The following is a 24,619-nucleotide window of genomic DNA, read 5'->3' as shown; positions in this document are numbered from 1 at the left end:
CGTCGGGCTCTCTGCTCGGCGGGGAGCCTGCTTCCTCCTCTCTCTCCGCCTGCCTCTCTGTCTACTTGTGATCTCTCTGTCAAGTAAATAAATAAAATCTTAAAAAAAAAATACTATTTGTGTAGGGGCGCCTGGGTGGCTCAGTGGGTTAAGCCTCTGCCTTTGGCTCAGGTCATGATCCCAGGGTCCTGGGATCGAGCCCTGAATCGTGCTCTCTGCTCAGCAGGGAGCCTGCTTCCTCCTCTTTCTCTCTGCCTGCCTCTCTGCCTACTTGTGATCTCTGTCTGTCAAATAAATGAATAAAATCTTAAAAAAAAAAATACTGTTTGTGGGGAGGACATGTGAGCTACACTGTCCAGCTAGGCTGCAGTCACATCCAAGAAATGGTCTATGTTCTCTTTTGTCTAATTTTTTTTTTTATCATACCAGAAAGCACAGAATTCACATGCCAGGGTTTCAAGGGTTCCTTGCATTCTGAGTGGACTCGAGTGTTCTGTTGTAGCTGTCTGTTCTTACACAACACACCCCTTCATAACTTAGCGACTTACAACAACTGGTTCATTTTCTCTCATGTTCTCTTGCCTCGGATGGTTCTCCTGCTGGTCTCACTTTGGATCTCTCCTGCAGATCCCAAGTGGGATGTGGGCTTGGCCGGACCTTCCTTGCTCTTCCTGGAGGTTTGAACGTCCTCTTTTCATTCGGCCCTTTGTGCTCTCTCTCTTTGTGGTCTCAACAACAGAATAGCTAGCTGGGTGTCTTCACATGGCAGCTCAGGGCTCCAAGAGGGCTGCAGGAGGACCCTGTTGTCCAAGTGTTTATCAAGCCCCTGCTCACGTGGCTCTTGCTAATGTCCCATTGGCCAAAGCCACTCACACGGCCAAGCCCAGAGTCCATGCGAGAGGAGGCTATAAAATGGCAGAAATACCATAGGCATCGTTCCCTGGGAGCCACCAATGTAACCATCCACCAGGGGCAGGGGAGGCCGGCCTTTGCAGGCAGTGAGGGGGGATAGCATCACCCGGTGCAGCTCTAGTTGAGGGTGAACGGACAGGGAGAGAGGCTATAGATGGGGACGGGAAGGTGGTTGTAACCAGACCGAGAATGCCTTTTGGTACCATGCCAAAGAGCTTTGTTGTTATCCCACACAATTAGGTCTGGGAAGCAGCAGAGGCCTCCAGGCAGAGATGTGTAACCCAGGCATGTGGCACAGGTTAGCTCAGGTGCCATGGGTGGGGGGCGTTTGCTGGGGACCAGTGAGATGATCTGACAAAAAAATGATCCTGGAGAGAAATGACAAATGCCCAGGGTAGGGAAGTTATGACAATGGGAGGGGGTGGATGGTGCAGGGGAAAATTGGAGAAAGAACATACGGGGCACAGAGCTGATGGGCTGCAGGCATGCAGAGAGCAGAGTAACCACTTGCAATGTGTGCGTCCACAGTCCCGGGCTTGGGACACAACGAGTCTGCTCGACGGGTGGCCCTACACCCTGATAAGTTTGGGTTGCTTTCCTTTCCTTTTTAAGATTTTATTTATTTATTTTAGAGAGAGGGCATGAGCCTGGCAGGAGCCAGGGAGCAACACAGGGAGAGGGAGAAGCAGACTGTGTACTAAGTGCAGAGCCCAACATGGGGCTCAATCCTACAACCCTGAGATGAAGACCTGAGCTGAAATCAAGAGTCAGGTGCTTCACCGACCCAGCCACTGGGGCACCTTTTTTGTTTTTTGTTTTTTTGTTTTTTGTTTTTTTCTTTCTTATTAGATAACAGTATTTTAATCAGAAGTCTTGGGTATGATGTAATGTAGATGTGAAAGTGAGAAAACAATTTGTAGATAATAAAAATATGAGGGCTTGGTGAGAATATTTACTAAGAATTTTGAAACTGGCCTGGAAGTTGGAAGAGACCGAATTGAAAATTGTTAACAACAGCCCACCCAGCGTCATACACGTCCAGTCCCTGGGGACCATCAGGTGTCATCTGGGGGAGGGAGACCAGCCTCGCCCCGGCTTCTCCTGGTAGGGGAGCCGCAGGAACAGCCACGGGGTTGTTCAAGCTGGTGTGCGCGGGGCTGCCTGGGAGGGCTCCTGGGGCCAGGGGGCGTGGCTGGGGCTGTGGGGCTCTGCCCCCAGAGCTGCCCCGAGGGCAGGGCTGGAGACAAGGGCTGACAGGAGATTTGGCGTCTTCCTATTGGCTGCTCACCATGCTCATTGATGAGGCTGGAGGCAGCCTCTGGTTTCAGACCCGGGCCCTAGGGAGACTCTGGTTTCGCCCTTTGTTCTGCCTGCCAAGAAGGCAGGGCTGCCTGGCTCAGCAGAGGTCAGGGGGCTAGGGCTCAGGTTACTTTCATTCCTCCAGCTACTCGGAGAGGTCTTGGGAAAGGGACAGAAAACCTGCCTGTCCCCCCTGACGGCCAGCTGAGCTCACACACTGGCTGTGAAGTTGTGTCATTGTTCATGGAGCTATTGGTTCTTTGCCACGTTCGCGCAGAGGCCAGGAAGAGGTTTCCTGGCACAGTGCGACCCAGGCCTTCCTGCATACGATGAAGGTTGGTTTAGAGGCTTGGAAGATGGACTTCGGGTAAAGACATTTCCGGCCACGTTCAAATAGAGCTGAGGTTGAATTGGACGAAAGGAAGGCCGACAGGAGGATTCAGGAGGAGGATAGCCTCCCAGGGAGGGAGCAATGCGACGGGCCTGCCCTCGCTGGCCCCTCCAGGCCTTTCTGGAATGAGCCGCCCCTTCTCACCCAGTAAACCGAGGCCTCAGCCCGTCCTAATCAATTTGCTAGAAACACCAACTTGTCGTTTGATCTTATCGTTCCAGAGCCAAGTTGCTATGATCTGAGGGACATTTTCTATGCTTTGGAAAATCTCATTTATCTTTCTAAAACTTATGGTTAAGCCCGTTAACCCCAAAATGTGACAACATGAAGTGATCGAAAACTTGGATGGCTGATGGTTCCTGAGTGCTTACAGGCAGGGAGTTTTCTGAGAACCTCATCCCCCATGAGCTCATTGACCCATTATGTACCCTGACCAGGCAGGTGACAGGTGAAGAAAGGAGGCCCAGAGAGTTTAGGTGAATTTCCCACATGGATGAAGTAAGGAGGAAGCTCACATCGAGCTGGGAAATCAGAATAAAGGCCAAGGTTTTCTTCAAAAAGCTTTTCTTCCCGATTGCCCTGCAGTCCTCCCATCCCACCTGAAAGTGCAGTTGGTTTGCTTTGGTTAGTGGAGTCCAGCGACCAAAGGACAGGCCCCCACACCCTGAACACACACTTAGCTCTGCTTGAGGATACAAAATGACTGCAAAACAGGCTCCCACGGTTAAGACATTCTGGAATCGCAGCCTCGGATCATCACTTCCAGCATTTCCAGACAGTAACTTGGCCCCTTTCCATGCTGACTCGGGTTCACCTGGATGTCCAGCTTTAGGAATGGGCTCTGTGGTCTCTATCTGCACCTTGGCCTGCTGTCTCTCTCTGCTGTGTGCAGCGAGGCCCTCTCATGCTCCCTGTTCCCCTCCTCAGCCAGTACCTTCCCCAAAGCTCCCCCTGATCCCACACTGGGCCCTGGGCTAACCCCAGACCCAGCTCCTGGAACTGAGGGAAACATTTCCTGGTTGCAGAGAGGCCGGGCAGGATCAGGACCCTCTGGGATGCTTCTTCTTGGGTGGAGGGGAGGGTCCTGGTCTTGTCCTTCCATCTGCTCTCGGTTCCAGTCTCCCTGGCTGGAAGGGCAGATGGCGTGAACAGAGCACGGTGCACCTTTCCAGCTGGTGTCCGCTCGGCAGAGCACCTCTCCAGGTGTGTGCAGAAGGAAGGCGGGGCTGGTCGCGAGGTCTGTCCCTGCAGACCCTCCATTTCCCACCTGAGGATTCAAACCCGTGGCTCAGGCCCTTCCATCGGGAATGTCCTTGGGTTCTAGGAAATACACCTGACTATGTAAATTCTCCACACTTTTCTTTTAAATGCTATAAGAAATCCATGTTCATTGTAGAAATTGGAAAATACAGATCATGTAAAAAATGATAACAAATTAAAACCAACTCTAATCCTACCGTAACCCTTACAACTGTTTTGGCATACGTTGTTCTAGACTGTGTGCGTGTGTGAGTGTGTGTGTGTGTACACAGAATAAAATGGGATTATACTACCATATATAGTATCTTGTAACCTGTTTTTGTTTAACAATAAACCTCAAACATCTTTCAGTGTTGATTTGTTTTGTTTTGCCTTTTTTTTTCTTTTATAAACGAACACAGGTCATTCAGGAAGACTAGAGATTAAGGGGGAAATTGTCAGATACATAGAGACTGATTGAACTAAATCAGCTGAACACAATTTAACTTAGATCCTATGGTATAAGGAATACTCAGATGTATTTCCCATCCTCTTGGAGAGTTAGGGGAGATAAGAGAGACACACAAAATTACATGGCCCAGCACCACACGATCGGATACAAACCTATTGTTGGGAAATATTTGGAGGCCTTCCCAGCAGAGGTGTCCTTTTTGCCTCACTAGGTAAACATTTGCATTGTCTATTGTGGGAGCCAGCAGGCAGGGAGCAAAGAGCCCTGACCTTGAAGCAGATGTGTGGCTGGATGCCAGGTTACCCTTTGTCACATTCTGGCTGTGTGACTTTGGGAAGATTAACAAGCTATCTGAGCCCCGAGTTCTTCTCTTCCAGATGTGGATAACTACAGACTTCATGAGGTGGTTGTGAGATTTAGATAAAATTACCGACACCTAAATACATTGTATTGTGTGGATATCCCCACAGCACCTGGCGTGTCCTAAATGCTCAATAAATGGTATTATTATCTGCATTTGATAGGATAATTATTCATATCTGAATCTGAGGTAAAATGGGCAGAAAATATAGGTGCTTTTAAGAAATTAGGAATTTAAAAAACAAGTGTAAGTGATTTCACTGGCTTCCAGAATATGTTTGCAATAAGTCCAAGTAACTCTTGAGAATTTTTTCTGGGATGCAGAGAGAACATATATCTGGTGTCCACTACTTAGTTTGATTGTAAATTTTGGAAAATATTGAGTCCGTGCTGACTCTTATAGGTAGTGGGCTAGTCCCCTAATAATATCAGGAATATTCTCAATACTGTGAAATGCTGCTGTACTGCTTATACTCGGAAATGACTGTGCATTCTGCTCTTTGTCTGGAATAAGATTGTACTTACTGCATAGAATGACCCCATTGAAAATCTTGTGCAATTTACATGGTCACCACGCTACATCCCAGACTCCACAGATCAAGTTTCTCTTGGTACCTTCCTGGAAGGAACCTTTGACCTATTTTGGAGAAGGATACACTTTATCAAGAACTACATAAAAAAGGAACTCATTGGACTTTGAAATCAGGCCAATTTCCAATGAATACTAAAAAAATTACAATATAGCATGTGTGTAAACATGGACTAGATAAAACCTTTGGGCTTTTAGTTGCTAATGCGATGACTTTTCTTGACGTCTGTCCAAGTGAGATGCTCTTTTTTAAAACACCTACACACCGTGCGTGCACACACACGCACACACACACACAGTCCTGGATGACATGATTCTAATTTCTCTTGCCACCCGAAAGTTATGGCCAAATTAAATTAATACATAAGAGACTTGTTTTGTTCAGCTCCTGCAGTAACTACTTCTGTTTCTTGAAAGGCCTTTCTTTTTACTGACTTCTTTACCTGAAAAGGTTTACCATGTCTCCGTGCAAGTGGTTGTCATGCTTTAGAAAAATCACAAGCAGCAAAAAGTCAGAATTGTCAGTTCAGAAGACACTGCCTGTTCCACTGGGTACAGACGAGCAAGCAATGCTGGCAAACGATCTTTAGAAAAAAAACAGAGGATGGGAACGGCAGCAGAATGAAGATAAAAAGGATTGCCGGCTTTATTCTCACTGAAGGCTGGCAGCAGGAACTTGCGGGAGGGGGACGCCTATCAGATAGGTCATCTGTTGGGTAATGAAGAATGGAAGACAGGAGAGGGGCGGGAGGGGCAGGTGATGTGCGGCCTCGGAGGGGTCTCGGAGCCTGGGGAGGCCGGGGGAAGCACAGCCTTCGGGAGCTGACCACCTTTCGTTGAGTAGCGAAGCGGCTCGTGAGGCAGGGGCTTCGAGGGGAGGGATGCCCGTTTATAAGGGGACGGGCAAACTTGGAAATCCGCCTCTCGTTTCTCCACTGTCTCATTTATCATGGATTCATTCCTATCTGTACAGGGCGCTTTATTAAAAATTACTAACATGTCAAAAATTCCCTAATCCCGTGGTATTTATACTACTTTTCTCCCATCTTATTCTGTGTGTGTCGAGGGTGGTCTGCAGTTTTATGAAGAAGCAGCAAAATTGTGGTAATAGACAGTAACCATTTTAAATGCGTCTTTGTCAAGGAATTTCTGCCTCATGTTCTGCTCATAAAATGCACTGTTCTACTTAAAAAAAAACAAAAACAAAAAACAAAACTCAAAAGATACATCCTCCATGAAGCTGATTTGGGAGGATCTGGTTGGAAATCCTGAGGGCATCCCTGGACTATGACAGCTTCGGGTTTCTAGAAGAAGCTTCAGTTTAGCCTCTTTATTTTGTGAGAAGCCTTCAGCTGACTTGAGGACCGTTGGCCGGGCTGGTGGCTGGCACAGCCGTGGGCACGGTGGGGCCTGGGGTGGCCCAGGGGATTCAGAGATCTTAAAACCGGGTTGTCTCTGCCTTCCAGAGGACAAAGCACCTGGCTCTTCCGTCTGGAGAATTCAGGATTCACCAAAGAAGCCTTGCAGCCAAACGCATGTTGGCAAAACCCCCTTCCCTGCCTCCCAACGAGGAACTGTTAAATCAGATTTTTCAAGAAACCCACTACGATTGACTGGGCTAGGCTGTGACTCCCAGGGGATCCCTGCCTCCCCTGGATGGCCTGCTGGAATCAATAATGACCATTTATGCTTAGCGAGAGAATGTTGGAGTCATCCTTCCTGTGCTGACCGACGGGGGGTGCGCCTCTCCGCCACACATGGCCAGTGGCCCGTGCCCCCACACCAGTCGGCCGGAGAACCGCGGAGACAGGTGGCTGGACCCCGGGTCTGCCATTCATCACCGGCCTCGGTCTGGGCTGCGGCCGGTGCCTCGCACACACGTATGCATCATTCATCAAGCCCGCCCTCCTTCACAAACAATCTAAAGGAGTATGATTCTTTGCTCTCTGCTTCCTGACATGCAGGCCTAGCCACAGGACCCAGCAGTAAATATCTATCTGAAAGAAATTGCTGTCAGTGCCTAGTCACCAGGGGCGTTTAAGAGGGAATTAGGAATTAAGAATTTGTGGTGATGGGTAATAAAAGATGGGTGGGCTTATGTGTGTGGCTCTGCAAATGTGTGCATTAAAACGGGTAGGAGAGGCTGCAATAAGACGACAGTTATGCTTCCGAACAAGTCATACCCGAGCACCTGGCAGTTAACTCACCGCTGGGCTAAAACAGTGTGAGTGTCTCTGTGTGCATCTGCACCTATGTCACACCCCTAGTGTGTGTTACGTGTGTACTTTTGTCGTGCAATACTGGGTGTAGTGTATTTTTGGATCTGCAGACATGCTGGTGCTCCGTATCACGTACACACCCGTGTCGCGCCCGCGTTGGGATGAGAGGCTGAAACTGTAAATTTCAGTGGCCAAGCTCGGGTTGTCTAATTGCTATGCAAACGTGGCCCGTGAAAAGTTTGCCTTTTATGGGCAGGGTTCCTGGTAGCTTTTGCATGAATAATTGAAATTCAAATAGAAAAAGTCTGTATGCCCACATTTTAGGATTTAATCTTTTTGGCAATCTAAAAGAAAAGGAAAAAAAAAGTTAACCCGGGCTAAATAGCTTGGTTATCTGGCTCTATATATTTTATATGCCGTCGATACCCTGCAGTAAGAAGATTATGATGTTTAAAATCAGGCTTACGGATGTATTTTCCACTTTTTAAGCCAGAAAACCCTCCAAATTGTTAGGCCTAAATTATTTAATCTCCCTGCTTAGGCCAAAAGGTTAGCTCAGGATTTAAAAAGAAAAAAAGAAAAGGAAGAAAAAGCGAGTCACCATTTCCACATAAAGAGGTGCTGAGGAATGTTTCAGAAAGTGATTACCTGGTTTGTGCTGCTCAAGGGGGAGAAAGGAAGAAACAGCCCGCCCCCCACCCCGGGGATGGGGGCGATGTGGAGCTGTCGGGAGCTGGGCCAGGAGCATCCGGCCTGAGCGCCCTGTGCCCCCAGCGGGCCTATCTGGGTCCAGTCAGAGGAGGTGCCCTGCACCCCCTTCTCCACCCAGAGAGAGACAGGTTGGGCAAAAGCCGCCCCAGGTCCTTCCCAGCGAGGGGGCCCAGCCCCCCCTCCCCATCCAGGGGGCCCAGCCCCCCCCACCCCTGCACCGTGGGCTCCAGCCCCTCCTGGGGCTCTTCTTGGTCCTGGCCCTGCCCCTCAGTCTCTGCTTGGTACCCAGTGCTGGGAGACTTACTCAAAACTCTCCATGACAGCAACTTCCCCTGTTATTCTACTTGCAGTTTAACAGAAAGTCTTTGATGTTTGGACCAGAAGGGTTAGAGAAGTGTGGGGATGTCAGTCCCGGAGAGGGCGGCTTGGAAAATCAGGGTCCGGGCAGCAGAACCTCCCTCCCTGGGAACTCTGGGCTCGAGCCTGCTCTGGGGAAGGGGACGGGTGCCCCTGTGTCTAGACCCAGACAGATCCCCATGGGCTGGGCCAGAGGGGTGCCTCAGGGAAGTCTGAGGGCTGCTGATCCCTGCAAGCCCTCCAGGAGGGCTCAGGGAGCATGAGCGTCTGCCAGCGCCTGGCTCTGGGGCTTCTTGGTATTTCGGAGTAGGGATTTCAGAGTTGCCGTCTTCCAAGGGGAGGGGAGCAGACACTCTGGTCTCAGATCCTCTCCCACCTAAGTGGTTTGCACACGTGCAGAGAGAGGTACAGCCGCACCCCCCCCCCCCAGCTGTTGGTCACTGTCACCTGGAGATGTCACACAGATACTGGTACAGGGAGAGTTCGTCCTTCTGGAAGAATGAGGTTGGACTTAGGGGATTTCAGCCCTAGTACGGTCTGTTTCTCTTTCATGGGCTCTCAGCACGCCTCAGCTCCCAGGGATGGGCTGTGTCTGCTTTTCCGAGAAAACGGCGCAGGAGCCACGGGTGGGACGGCAGGGTCAAGCCTTTGTCTCAGGCGCCCCGGTGCTGGGGATTCTAAGTGCCTCTGCCAGCAGCACAAGCACATCCTTCCTCACTTTCAGGCTCCCCCATGTCTTACCGGCTGCTTTGAAGGTCTCGGGGAGAATTCTTCCCCTCTGTGCGCTGGAAGAGCTTGTTCTCCTGCTTGGCCCCGTGTGCGTGGGGACGGTGGCTTCTGTTACTGCCCCAGGCCGCCCCCCACCTTTGCCCCAGACCCTCGTTCCCCCCCGTAGCTCAGACCCTCTGGGACCCGCTGTTCCCTACCGTTGCTTCCGCACACGCCTGCTGTTCCCTTCCTGGACGTGCTCCTACACCCAGACGCACGAGCGTGCGCACACTCACACACACTCCCTCCGGCCGGCTGTCCTCCTTCTCCCGCTCTCTTCCTTCCCAGGCCGGCTTCCTCCCTCAGCGGTCTTGGGTGTCAGCCGCACCCCACTGCCCAGGCTGCGTCGGCCCACTCTGGTTTGGCTTCCGCTCCCGCTGTCCAGGCTGTCCCAGATCTCTGGCTGATGGGCCCCCTGGCTGGTGGCTCCCCACTCTTCCTTAACCTCCCACCCTGCCCTCTTGCTATCCCTCTCCCTCTGCTGCTCCTACTCAGGTCCTGGCCCACCTGCCTCCCTCCTGTCTCTCTGAGTTGGACTCCTGGGGTCAGTCCTGGGTCCCTCTCCTGTCACTGGACACAATCTGCCTGGCAAAGTCCTTCCCTCCTGGGTCTCATGACCTCCCTTCCCAGCCACAGATGGCAGCACCGAGTGCCCACGGACCACCCAGCCACGGGAGGGCTGCTGGACACGGCCTCTCTGCATGTCCAAGACTCATCTCCTCTCCCTGTGTCAGCTTGGGTGACATCGATCTTCCACAGTGATGGAGGCTTCAAGTCCAAGGTCAACCCTCTGGCAGATCTGGTGTTTGATGAGCCCTGCCTCCTGGGCCACAGACTGTCTTCTTGCTGCACTGAAGGAGGAAGGGCCAGCAGACACCCTGGGTCTCTCTCCTAAAGGAAGGATCCTAGTCACAAGGGCTCCACCTTATGATCTAATCACCTCCCAAACGACCCACATCTTAATACCGTGATGTGGGGGGTTAGGACTGTAAGGGCCTATTTAGCCAGAGGGATTCCATTTTGGATGAAACAGTCATTTTGTTGTTCATGCAGTAAAACTTAAACTGACCCTGCCCCCCTCCCCCACCCCCACCCCAGGGGACTTACTTAAAAGCAAGCCCGGGAAACCAGTCCCAGGTAACAGAGCCCAAATACGAGGGCGGGTCAGGCCAGGTGGAGGTATCCAATCAGTGGGGGCGCATACTGTCTCCCTAGCTACCAAGGAGTGTGGGTCCCGCCTTTTGGGCGCCAATTCTGACCAAGGGGATAGGCTAGTTCAAATGTCTACTAGGGTAAATTGTAATTCAAGTGAATTCTAATTCACTTATGTGTGACCTAGCAGGACTGTGCAGCTTTCTCTGTGTGTTACAATCTCATTGGCCACCTCTGTGTGGCCAGGCCCAACCACATGGCCTTTGCCCTTGAAAGCTAGTCTGTGAGGCAGGGAGAGGTCGCCTCTTTGCAAGGGGTGGCGCCGGCCGGTTGGTTTGATTCTCGATGCTTGGCGCGAAATAAAGCTTTGCTTGACCTTCGCTTTGTATCAGTCTCGCTCCTTTAATGACAGACCCATTATTGGGGGACCTTTCAGGACTTCAACGTATGACTTCTGGGGTGACATAAACATTCCGTTGGTCACACTCAGCCCCAGAGAAGCCTGGAATGATGCCCATGATGTCGGCAAGGGCAACATCGAAACACCCGCTCGGCCGACTCTTGTCTCTCCCAGGAAATGCCGCCATGAGCCTGGCTGTCCAGGATTCTTCACTGGCTTCTCCAGTCAAACGGCTCATCGGTTCCCCTCTACTTTCTCCTCCGCCGCCCCCACCACAGGCTGTACTACTGTGGCCTCTTCCTCAGATTCTGGAAGCCCCGACACCATCAAGTGGCAGAGTGCCTGGCCAGCCGGCCCCTCCTTGCCCCTCCAGCCCCCTCTCTCACCGCCGGCAGACACCAATCAGACTCTCTTCTCTGGGGACTTTGGGCCTCTTCCTCAGCCCCGCCCGGCAAGGGCACCCTAAAGGTCTCAGACCAGCTTCGTGTCCCTTTCTGGGGCCCTCCTAGAGTGGACTGGCTATGCTTCCCACCAGTGCTCCTGGACCCCTGACCCCACCAGCCACCACGGCCACCTTTGGAGCCCAGGCACGGTCAGAGCCTGTCTCAGGGCAGGTTTGAACCAATAAGCCTGATTCCTGTCGGAATTCATTCCCACCCAAATGCCTCTGAAGTTACCGGCCACATGTCATCACTGCTGCCTTTTTCTTGGAAATCGTAGTTTTCACATGATAAAAAATGTCCGTGATAAAGTCAAAGCTTTGTGAAAGCAGCTTTAAAAATGGACATTCTTCCTTAGAGGAAAAAAAAAATGTGAGATTAGGCGATTTAGTATCTTCCTTGTGCATTTGGGTTCATTTTCTTTCATTCATGATCAGAGATCCAGACCTTGGTTCCTGACCCCACAAAGGACGGTCTTTCCAAGGCCCCGGGCAGCACCCTATCGACTGGCAGGCCCTGTACTGTAAAAGCAGTACCTGTGTATCTTCGAAGAGAAGTGTTTGACCATCGTCAGCCCTGCCCTCCTCCTCGTCGTCATCTAAGCACAGCGGCCCATGGCCAGAGCACAGTCCCCAGCAGATGCCGCGATGTGCTCAGTGAAACCTCACAACTACCCCGAGAAGTAGCTTTTGGTCCCGTATCACAGATGAGGAAACTGAGGCTCAGGTGCCCTGCTCTGCACAGGGGGCAGGTAGCGGGGCTGATGGTCTCGTCCCGGTGGCACCACTCTCATACTGAGCCTTGACCAGACATGTCTCTCCCCTGTGTCTCTTGGGGTTCATGTTCAAGGCTGGTTTCCGAGAGGATGAGTCCTTTCTGTCGAGTCCTACTGCTGGTGGAGGGAGCCCTGCATCACGGGCCGGGCACAGCGCAGGGATGCGAAGGCTGCTCTGGGTTTCAAGGTGCCCGCAGGGCCGGGGAAGGCAGGTGGGCAGCTCAGGGCGGGAGGTGGCTGGTCGGGCAGGGCTTGTGGAGGGAGGGGCTCGAGGGCTGTGGGCAGGTGGGTGTGTGCGTGTTGCCGAGGTGGAATGGGGAGAGTTCCCGGGCCCCAGAGAAAGGTGGTGTTGGTGACTGACCATCCCCGGCAAGGCCCGGGTGTTAACGGTGAGATCCAGCCCCCCTGACCCATCTGTGGTTCCCTGGCGGTGAATACCCCCGAGAACCCCCATCCTGTACGTGGGGGCAGTCCTGGGTAAGGGTCTATGGTGAGGGGCTTGCGGAACCGAGTACCCAGGCTCGCCTGGGGGCTTGCTCAAATTGCAGAGACCTGTCCCCAGCCCCTAAATGCACCCCTGGAGTTTCTGGTCTAGGAGGCCTGTGGTGCAGCCAGAAACCCGCACTTGAATCAGCTTCCCGGGAGGCGGTGACGCAGGTGGTCCCCAGCTTCACGCTCAGGGTGGTGGTCTAGTGGCCCGATCTGAGTTCCCGGGGAGATGCTGAGCCACCCGCCTGCGGCCTTTTGGGGCTGGTGGGCTGCGTGCCCTCCATCGGGAATGAATCCCATTTTAGCAGCCTGAATGCCGGTTTGTGTTTTTCAAGTGCCCCTTTCTTTCCCCTTTCTACGGCCTGGGAACGATGACACTATTTATTTTAATCTGTGTTACAGAATGATCATATTAAAGAATATTAATAAATGTGTATGTATAAATACTTTAATGAATCTTGTAAATGATATAAATAATATTGTAGATGATAATAAGATTTTATGTCTGGGGTAAAGTGGGAGCCTGGGGAGCTGGAAAAAGCTGACTTTGCAGTCACTTGCCATGGGGATGGGGGGCCTGCCAAGGATGGGGGGAGGGAAGATAGGAACTGGGGAGAAAAGTGTGTGTTTTGGCTCTGGGGTAGGGAGAGTTCCCTCAGGAGGAGAGGAGTCTGGGATACTGGAAGCTCCTTCTTGCTCGGAGTTGGGCTGTGACCGCACCATATCTCCGCCTCTGTCCCCTCCCCCACCACTGGGAGGGCTAGCTGCAGCCCTGGGGCTGGGGCTTTTTGAAGACAGTGTCTGTGGATTGGGCTCTCTTCACCCCTCCCTGCCAGGGGGCCAAGCCTGGCTCTTTCTCCAGCGCTCAGAGTCCAGAAGTGGAGCCCCCATCACCGCCCCTTGACCTGGTGAGGCTCCTCCGGCCCCCAGCAGCTCCTGGGTGGAAGCTCACACCTTCGATTTGGCTCCTCTGGTCCCATTAAGCCCCGTGACAGGCACATCTGCACTCAGCATGCCTTTCTGCAGACCACTGAGTCATTAGCAGAGATGAGATGAGTCCCAGATGTTAAGGAACATGGCAGCGCTCCGTGGACCGCCTTTGGGACAAATAAACACGGGGACGTGTGCGCATCGATCGGATACCAGAAGTTTGGCAAGTTGGCTCCCTTATGAAGGGGGAGGCTGGTGACATTTAGGGGGCTGGTGCATGGCAGTGAGGAGAAGGGAATGCGTGATTATCCGAAGTATCTCAAGGGTGACTGCGGAATTCTTGGAGGAAGGGAGTTGTAATGACTTCATTGTTGCTGACAGCAGAGGGCTACCTCTGGCCCTAGAGCCCCTGGTCCTGTAAGGGAAGTGTCTGGACTCTGAAGTGTGGGGCTTTGCCGTGCTCCTGGACTTCCCACATGCAGGCGGGGTACAGGGTGGGCTCTGAGTCAGAGGTGACCCTGGGCTGGCTACGTGGTGCCCTTAGGCTTTGGTTCTCCTGTCTCTCGGACGGAGCAAGAGATCCACCAATCTCAGAGGCCCGTGAGAACCGGGACAGGACCGTGGGAGGTGCTGTAGGGGCTCGAGTTCAGGAAGGGGGTGCTGCTGCGGTGTCCCTTCGATCTCCCTGGCTCACATGCCCTTGGTGTCCAGGGCATGGCTCTCTGAGCTGGATCTGAGAGCAGGATGTGGGCTCCTACAACGGGCATTTTCAAGAAAACATGGAAATACAAATGGTGTTTTATTCCTTAAGGCCCTTTATTTAAATAAACTGTCACAGAAAAGGCCCTGGGGCGCCTTGGTGCCCAGGGGTGAAGTGTCCGCCTTCTGTTCAGGTCAAGGTCTCGGGGTCCTGGGATGGAGCCCCGAGTCGGGTTCCCTGCTCAGCAGGGGGTCTGCTTCTCCCTCTCCCTCTGCCACTCACCCCCAACTCATGCTCTCTCTCTCACTCTCAAATAAATCAAATAAATAGATCTTAAAAAAAAAAAAGAAAAAAAATATAACTGCCCTTTGTGTCATACCAGATAATAAATGGCTTTGAGGAAAGTGATGGAAAACAGGGATAAATGTACACACCTTGAATTCTGAGAAAAGAAGAAATGTTTTTGCAAAATTTAGTTAAACGCACTAGAAATTTATTCAAGACAGACCCCTGGGAACCACACTATCAAGGACGTGATTCACTGCACGTTGAGATGTTTCACAGTTTGGTCTGGTGACCTGCTCAAGCTATTTCCAAAGCAAAGATGAATGTTAAGAAGAGGCCATGGTTTTTGTCTCATGGATGTGTTAAGGATTTAATTAAGGTAAATTGGACCGGGCCAGTGACTGTGACATTGAGTAAACCAAGATGGTCAGGAAGGCTGCTCTCCGCACTCTGGCCACGTTTTGCATTTCCTGAATGAAGACTGTGGTTTCTCCCCGCCCCCGTCCAGCCATGGGGGTCCAGTGACGGGTGTGCCTGAGGACACGGTCTGTGTTTCCACACCTATGTTTACATGAACTCTCTCAAGGTGGCAATCTGCAGAAATAATAGGACTGGAAACGGCCTCTTCGTGAGTCTTGGTGAAAAATTCTTAGAGGACGTTTCATTTGATGCTTCATTTGTTCAATAGGGGAAGGACATTGGTATCATCTTGAAAAGCTTTTCTTTATTCACTTACAGGTCTCATTCATTGGTTTGTTCAACATTTGTGAATTTAAATATTCAAGAAGGACCAGAAGCCGCTAGTAATCAAGATTTGCAGCTCAGAAAAGAGAATCATGCGTTGATTTTTTTTTCCATGTACCCATTCGTGTCTTCAGCAACTTGTCTTTGATGAATAAGATGTGCTCCCTGCCCCGTCCGTGTCCTCCAAACGCTCACAGCCTGCTGGTGACACTCCCCTGGGGCAGTGCTTACAACAGGATGTGCTAGCCAAGGGCCCTGCGAGGTCCAAGGGGACAGGGCTGGGAGTGAGGGGTCCCACAGAGCCGGTGGGAGGGGGTGTTGGGAAGGTGCAGTGGGACTGGGGAGATAGCTTGGGAGTCATGAGGGGAAAGACTGTGTGTGAGATCATCCTTGAGCCTGGTGGCTAAGAAAGAGAAAGAAGGGGACGCCTGAGTGGCTTAGGTCATGATCTCAGGGTCCTGGGATGGAGTCCCGCATCAGGCTCTGCTCAGTGGGGGGGTCTGCTTCCCCCCTACCCCCCCGCCTGCCTCTCTGCCTGCTTGTGATCTCGGTCTGTCAAATAAATAAAATCTTTAAAAATAAGAAAGAAAGAAAAAGAAGTTGTTTAAAACCTTGGTGGTCATCATTGTCATACTCTTTAGTCCTGAAAAGACGGAAATGTTTAAAGAGATTCTCTCTCTTTGGGTGAGAAGATTTTTCTCTGTCAGGAAATGTCATGGCTGGTCCTGCCACTCCCACCTAGTGGTGTTTAAGCAACGAGAAGAGAGGGGGCGCCTCTGGAAGGTCCTGGGCCGATGTCCCCGAGAGTCTGGTCTGCATCACAGCTTCCCGGATCAACCCGAGCGCCCTGTCGCCCATTCACATGTTCACCCTTGGTCTTCCGGCTCCTTCCCCACCGCCTGTGTCTGTCTTCCCCTTGTTTGCTGTATTCCCCCATTTAAAAGTGCGTGCTCATGTCAGAGAAATTTAAAACTAGGGGAAAATAGAAAGAAGGAAAAAATTGCTTATAGCCTCCCCATGTAGCAATAGCTCTGATTACTATTTTGGTGTTTATTTGTTTTTCCAATCTTTTCCCAAATGATGTTCCTCTTATACACCTACGATCATATGCTATGTGTCCACAATCTTATGTCCCACTATTTTATTTATGTAATATCATAAACATTTTATCCCACTCATCACAAGGGTTTGGGGATGTGAAGTGATCATCATGTACTCATCTCTGCCCCCTCCTCCTTGTTGGGCATGATGTGTTTTCAATGTTTTCCTAATATAAGCATCACTATCCCGGACATCTTCTTGTGAAAAACTCTGCATTTGGGGATAGATATTCTTTGGGAGTCGAGAACAGAAATGGAACTGCCGAGCTAGGAAACACAAACACAAACATTACTCATATTTTTAGCACCGATCGCCGCACGCATCTGCACTGCCCGTCTCCATCGGGAATGAGGCTGCTCGGCTCACGGAAACCAGGGGCCACAGTGAACACCCAGCCGGCTCACCCATCGACAAACACCCTCAAACATTCACGGAGTTGAGAAATGAGCTCTTTATGCTTAAGCTCCATGAACACAGACATCCGGTTTGGTTTTGTTTTGCTTTCATGGGTGCCTCCCACTCGGCTGGGACTAGCCGGAGCTGGGCCCGAGGAATACTGGAAAGAAGGGAATATATTTCTTAAAATGTCCCTTTATCTAGGTGAGGGCGTACAGGGGCTTCTTACCTGATACTCTTGGATTGGGACCGAGACGGCCCTCCTCATTCAGACATCCTGCAGTCAGGGCTTCGCTGGAAAACTCAAGCGCGGGCTCTATGTCGACTCCGGGGCAAGGATTCCTGGAACACAGCCCTGCTTTCTTGCTAAGGTTGAGCCTTTCACGGCGGATCCATGAGGCCGGGCAATGTTCTCAGAGTCTTGTTGCTGGCAGAGGAAGGAGCACAGCTCAGAGGAGGGTGGGATTTAAATGTTTTTGGGCCCAGGTGGCTGACAGGGCTCCAAGCTTTGTGGCCTGGTGAGAGATTCAGAGCAGGGACTCCCTGGGAGGTAGGTCTCTGCGTCAAGGCCAGCCCTGCCCAGGTCCATCCAGGCTTCCAGTCACCGACACACACTCTCTTTACCGGGAGCCTCTCTCTCTCTGGTGGCTTGTCCTTCACTCTCTGGTTCTTCCCACCAGCTCCCATGCATCCTTCAGCCTCAGTGGAAATGTCCGCACCTTGGTAAAAAGGCCTCCTTTCCGGTCTCATGCACAGCCCGAGCACACAGACGCCTCCACTGTGGCCCATGTCTTGCTGTGCTGGAGATGTCCAGTTGCGAGTCTGATGTCCCCTTGCACATGAGACCTGAGCACCGACCCGGAGAATGACGGTGTCAAGCTAGCGCGCGGGGCGTGGCTGGGGTCCCCAAGCCACGGTTTACCTTGCTCCCTTCATGATTGCCCAGAAGGAAAGGCTAGTCTAAGGCAGAACTTTCTGTGTGTGTTTTTTGTTTGTTTGTTTGTTTTTGCTACTTACATAAACTGTAAAAGTTTTTTCTTTTTATACAACAAAATGAAAATAAAGGGTAAGTTATAAATGCCACCTCTTAATAGGACAGCAGTTAAATTGGAACTGTACATCATTGACCACTATGAGAAACTACTTTCATAATTGTTTTAATTTTCTCTCTTGGTGTTATGGAGACCTTTATTACACAGTTCTATATTAGCACCTTTATTTGTAATGAAATAAGGGCTGGGAGAAAATCGAGGTTAAAACATGGCCTCGCTTCCAAGGGCAACAAGTAGAGGTAAGCAGTCCTGCAGAGGAAGTAAGCACGGGCTGGACCCTCCGCAACGCAGGGCGCGCCCGCCCCCTCCCTTTAGTTGGCGCCCTTCCTCCTCTCCAGTGTTTCAGAATACGGAGTTGGAGCGCGCTGTCATCCTAAACAGCGGAGAGGTGGCCCCAAATGTGCTCTGGTGACGCTTCAGGTTTCCGCACGGCGGGATGTTGACTCACGAGACCCTCCTCCCCAGTGTTTTCTCCAGTCATGACAAAAAAGCTTGCTTTTTGCTAAAAACCAAAGAAGAGTTTGTCCCTTGAAAAGCCCCATTTTCAAAGCTTTTTTTTTTTTTAATTTTAGCAAAGTCAGCAGATCATTGAATTTCCTAGTTGTTTTTTTTTTTTTTTTTTTTAAAGAACTCTATTTCCTTCACGTTTAGTAGAAAAGTTTTACATTGCACTACATTTTGGGGAGGAAATTTTCAGCAGCTGGGAACAGCAGCATAACCATTGTGAGTGTGAGTGTGAGTGTGTGTGTGTGTGTGTGTGTGTGTGAGAGAGAGTTGGGGGGACCGGGGGGTGAGAGAGAGAGGCTGTGGGGTGGCTGCGGGTGGGTCTGGTGGTTCCTTTTCAAAGCGAACTCCCTTCTGGAATAAAAGTCAGTTGAGCCATCGCTAAGGGAACATTTCCCTACTAAGTGGGCATCAGGGGGTGGCGATCGATCCGGGGCTATTTTGGGGCCACACCAGAGGCCTCACTTTCATGTTCCGGAGAGCCCTGTCGGAGTCCTGGCCGGAGACAGGCAGCACAAAGCCCGGCCCTGCGCGGGCGCGCGGCGAAGATTTCAAACAACCTCGCATCCCCCAAATGGAGGGGATGAATATTGGAACCGCAGAGAAACTAAGACACTTGAGATCATTATTTGAGGTCAGGAGGTTTCCTGCTAAAAATCTCCCCCTTAAACCCAAGGGGACTGAACTCAAAGCGTTTTTATCAGAAGGCTCTGGAGTCGGGGATATGCTTTGACTGCTGGTGTAAGGCTTTTGACCTGGAAAATTCCGGAGCCAGCATTTGCACTGAAGCTTTAAGGCTATGTGTGCTGTGCGTGTGAATTTAAGAAAGCCGCTTGTGCATTTTCAGGTGCATTGTGGAAGGGGCTGCGGGTGCTCATAAATCACGTTACCTTTTCGAAGGGTTGGCATTGTCAGCCTTCCTTCTAACAAACTTGGGGCCAGGGAGGCGCCGTCATTTTGTTAAACAGCCGATATTGCCGCCCAACTCACTCTGGGTGCTGACTTGAGTAATATTGTTTATGGATTAAAAAACGAGGTGCGACCCGGATGTCTTGGGACTTATAAATGGATTCTAAGCCGACCCCAGAGGAAGAGTCTGAAGCCGGCTTTGAGCAGAGGGGGACCCCTTGGAGCAAAGCAAAGCCTGGCAAGGTGGCAGCTTTCAAAAGGGAAAACCCTTATTTAGATGTGTAAGCTTTAGTAAATATTAACAAAAAAACAAACAAACCCACAAAATCTCATGGTTTTGGAGTCATGCCTCAGACAGTTCTGTTCCTCCCAGTTCGTGGCTGTTTCCCTAACCCTAAATAATTACCAAATGAGACTTTAATTTTTGCTGGTTGAGAATTAATAGGATTGCCGCTGTCTTATGAATGAATGAAACAGGATTGATTAGACTCCTGATCAAAAAGAGATCAATGACTCGCTCCTGTGCCATTGATCTGGCTGGTCACCGGGGTTGGACGTGGGGTTAAGCCCCGTGGCTGCTTCTAGGAAGTGCGGTTTGGGCTCCTCTAAAGGCTTCAGCCTTGTCATGTTTTTAGTCCTGTCCCTATTGTCCCTTCATTCACAACTGAGATCACAAGGACAGTCCTTTGCTGGAGGAAAACTGTTTCCAAATCAAGAGCATGGACTTCCAGCTTGTAGGGGATGAAGCCAGAGCTCCTGCGACTTCCTCAGCCTCAGAAAGGCCACAGCCCTGTGGAGTCTGTTATTCAAAACTCCGTTTTAGGATTGAGGCTGGATCCGGGGGTCCGGGATTGCAGAAGAACGGGTCACCGTCGGGGCTGTTCCATCCGGCTCCAGTCTGGGCCGGATCGTCAGACGGCACTTCTCTTCATCTTTCCTCTCGTCATCTTTCCTCACTTTTAACCTGGAGCAGTTTGACCCCTCAGAGGACTGCCTGGGATGTGCATGAACACGCGGCATTAACAATATGCCTCTTCCAGACTTTTGCTTTCTGATGGTCTCTGCGTCTCTGGTATTTATCATCGTCCCTACTTGGGAGACTCAGGCAAATAGGTCGGGGCAGAGGCTGACAAGGTGGCCACACCCCAGAACAGTGGGGACTCATCCTGACCTCTGACCAGGCGGCTATGGGGTTTTAAATAAATGTAGCCACTGGTGGCTGTGAACCCCAGGTCATCTTCTTCACTCTGTTATTTGCTCGCCCCTTCAAGTGGCAAGAAAAAGCAGAGCTGGCCTCGTGTGGACCGTCCTTGAGATTTGGTTTGAGCTAAACACCAGGCAGGCCAGGGAGGTCGGGAACCTTCTGGAATAGATTTCCTGACATCCAGCCAGGCCTTTGTCGGTGTATCTTAACTGTGGTTGGATTGGGAGGAGTTTACCACTTCTGGAAAAACTCTAGAGATGTCCTGTGCGGGATGGGCAGTTCAGCTTCTAGAATTTTCTAGAATTTTCTCTCCTGTCCTGCCTTTGCTCCTGCTGCGCACATCCTTCCACTGTCGAGGATGATGGTACCCCTTCAGGATTTCACCTTTTTGCCCTTAACCGTCTGATTCACGAAACGGTCCTTCGTATGGGTGTTTGTTCACTGTGATGGAGACGGTGGGGTTTGTAACGGTCTCAGTGGTCTGTTGAAGAGCGTCACAGCTAGAGCGACCTCGGCAGCCGTAGTCGGCTTCTCAGTGCTTCACGGGCTTCTCTCCTCACCCTGTTTGCCGTACTTTGGGGGAACGTGGTTTCAAGCATTCTTTCTTCTTTAAATCTCATAACCTGAAGCTCTTCTGGTGATTCTCTCCTCCCTCCCCCAGGATTCAAATCCCAGTTTCCCTGGGCCACGGAGGCAGCATCCCTCCTGCCATCCCGCCCGTGGGCCTCTCCAGAAGCAGGGCTGGCTCTCCCCCCCGCGGACCCGTCGGTTCTCCTCCCGGCCCATCTTCTCTGCCCCGGTCCCGTTGTCGTGTCCTGGGGCTCCAGCTGCTCCGGGGGTCCCCTTGAGCCCTGTCGCGTGTTTTCCAGCCACCTCTTTGCTACATTGACCCCCACTCTCCTTATCGGATGGATGCTGTGGAAGGGTTTATTTCCTGGGCTCAGCACGGTCCCATGATCGCAGAAAATCGACCTAGAGTCTTTCTTCACGCTTACCCAGGCCCTCGATCCGAGACTTAGAAGGCTGCTCTCTGCGTGTGGCAGGCCTTCCCCTGGCACCCACAGTAAGCTTTCCGACCATACAGAGATGTCCACTTAAAAAATTAATATATTTAGAAATTTGTTTTCTATTTTACAAGGAAAACTAGCCTATCACATCCAGGATTTCACAGGTGAGGCTAAAATAGACCACTGTTTAAAAAAGCCAACAGAGCGGGAAAGATCTAGTGAATAATGATAGGGGAGTGGACTCACGTCACCTGTGAGGTTGGTGGAGGGCTGGCCTCAGTGAGACACTGCAACCAGCCCCCTTAGCGACCAGTGAAGGGAAGCGGGGTCTGGGAGGGAGGCAATGGGCTGGCTTCTAATGAGCTGAACTCCGAGGAGGGCCTCTGGTGCTCTTGAGGAGATGAAGGGAGCTAGCTGCCTCGTGGAACCCCAGGGGCTGTCATTGCCGTTGCTTTCTGAGTGAGAGGAGTTGCCTAGAGCCCAGCAAGGTGGACCCATTAGAGGACTCACACTGGCGTCCTCACAGGCTCAGGGGCTGCTGGGCGTTCCCAGCACAGTGTGCTTGGAGAGTGAACGCCAGGGACAAGCAGTTGGTCTGGATTTCCTCCTCTTTGCTCACCACGCAGTCACACAGCCCTACCGGACACCACTGTCCTGGTTTCTCCTGCCACTGAGTGCCATGCGTCCTACCCATGATGGAAGGACGGCTCATGGAGATACTCATTTGTGCTTGGCTTATGTTTTTCCCTTTCAACCCCTGCCCACTGAGTAAGCCAGGGTGTTCCAGGTCCCCTGTTGGGGACCTAACAGCTAGACTTCTTTCTTGAGTACAGAACCCTGAATTTTGGGGTCCCAATTCTAGAGGGTGAACATGATCTGTGTGAGCATTCCTGGCAGTTTTGTTCACCTTTGCTAGTGACTGGTACCTAGACTACCATGTGATCTTGTTCTGGCCAGTAAATCCTATGGTAAGCCTTCAAGGGACTTCTGGGAAGGTCTTCATTTGTTAATAAGATAAAGAAGAAGGAGGAGAAGTTCCTCCCACTTGGGACACTGTGGTATAAGTTGTGATATTTGACACCGTGGCCACCATTTTGGCACCATGAGGTGATACACGGACAGCTCCTTAAATGAGAAGGTATTAAAGGAACCTAAGTCTTCATACGCTATTGAGTCACCATAGAAGCATTTGGGGTTCCTCTGGAGGTCTTGCAAGATGAGATAATTAATGCTTGTATTACTTACATCAGTTTTTTTTTTTTTTTTCTGAAGTTCCCCTAAATGACTCATAGTCACATTTATTCTCATGTGCCCTAGAAGTGATTCTGTTTTGACCAAGGGTAAAGTTGGCGGCAGACTCTACTTATCCTCACTTTTGTTTTCCAAAACCTGAGCTCCTAAAGAATTTAGGAGAAAGAATTTTAAAGAAAGAATTTCTTTAGCTCCTAAAGAATCTCCTCCTGGAAGGAGGAGAGAGGTTACAGTTTGACAAAGGTTCTGGTTCCTCAGAGGTAGAACTCTCCATGGTGGACTCAGGAAGACTAGTCCCCAGGACTGGGTCTGCCAGCTGCACTGGGTTTCCTGTCCCATGTCTGCCTCCATGGGAACCCTTGGGATCAAATGATGAGGACATCTGTGAAGCCCATGATCGGCCGGGGATGTGCTGGGGATGCAAGACCTCTGCCCATTTTCTGGATGCCCCAGAAGCCCTAGAACCCCTAAGTGAACTAAAGGAAGGACAGAAGCTCCCAGGTAATGGCTGTGATAGAATTCCTGCCAGCCCAGTAGGAGGGATGTTTGGTGTGGATTTAATTTGATTTTGAGGAAATCCTGAGCCTGTGGAGGAAGATCTATTCTTGCCTTACCATATTGTGTGTCTTGCTGAATTTTTCAGAGCATACTTGAATGGGGATGATGCCGAAAAGCACTGGCCAAAGACAAGCTAGGGTCTGAGTCGCCACCCCATGTTTTGTGACGGTCGGCCAACCATTGCCCTGCTTCTGATACCATCACCATTGGGGATTGCCGAAGCCACAGGGCACTGGGGACTTCCTTCTAGTTAGAGCACCAAGGACAATGCTTTTCTGGTCTTCCTTTTTCTAGGAGGATACCATTCTTTAGAAGTCCTATTCTGAGTGCGCTATTTCAGCATTTTAAGATGTTACTCTCTGGTATCCCCCGATGGGTGAGCACTGGAAATAGAATATCAATTGGTATACTTCCCTTACTGTTTAATGTCTTTCTCTTAATACGTTTACTAGAGTTCGTGGCATAATTTTTTTTCCCCCAAATGACTGGGTTTTTTCTTGATGAAAATTTCTAGCACTGCAACTGGGTTTCTTTTCCTGAATCACATTTTTTAAACTTCTTTTATTGTGGAATAATTTTAGATTTACAGAGAAATTGCCAACATAGCACAGACAATTCTGTCTACCCTTCCCTTAGGTCCCCTCATGTTCCTATCACATATGGCCCAGGGTGTGTTTGTTGCCACTACGAAGATGACACTGTCACATGACTGTTGGCCAACCTACAGACTTTATCCAGGTTTCCCATGTTTTTTCACCCTGCAAGTGTCCTTTTTCTGTTCTAGGATCCAATCCAGGATCCCATGTTGCCTTGGCATTAAGTCATAGTTAATTCTGTTTTTGAGATAGTTGTTTCTTCTTTCCTACCCTGTAACACATGGCCTTCAGTCACCTGTCATGTTCCTCTCATGGCCACCAAATGCCATTCCTGTCATTGAATAGATAAGTCATACCAGATTATATCTATTTAATAAAGTTCCCAACTTCTGCACAGTATCTGCGAAGCTTGTGAAACTTTGGCAGAATCTAAAGACAGACTTGCCCATGAGCCAGACCATGAGTGCAGCTTCAAAATATGATCTGGACAAAAGTATTCCCCAGAGAGCAGTGTGGAACGGAGTCCATATAAACCCTCATGAGTTAAAATATTTTTTCTTCACATGCAAATTTGGAAATTTCCATTTTCCTCCTTGTTTATGGGCAGAAGGGTTATGAGGCAAATGGCTTCATATCTTTATCCTTTCTGTGAAAAGATTAGCATACGCTGCCTTAAAATGCTCTTAATAGTTTTTAATAGCCATAGACTTTCATATATGATTGTCTAAGTAATCCAGTTGGGAAATTAATTGCTTGATCTTGTGAGTTTCTGAGTGTAAGATGTGGAAGGGATATCAGAATGTAATTCT

This window comes from Lontra canadensis, unplaced genomic scaffold, assembly GCF_010015895.1.
Source record: "Lontra canadensis isolate GAN:19392208 unplaced genomic scaffold, GSC_riverotter_1.0 scaffold79, whole genome shotgun sequence".
Taxonomy (NCBI): Eukaryota; Metazoa; Chordata; class Mammalia; order Carnivora; family Mustelidae; genus Lontra; species Lontra canadensis.
This window is presented reverse-complemented; position numbering follows the sequence as displayed.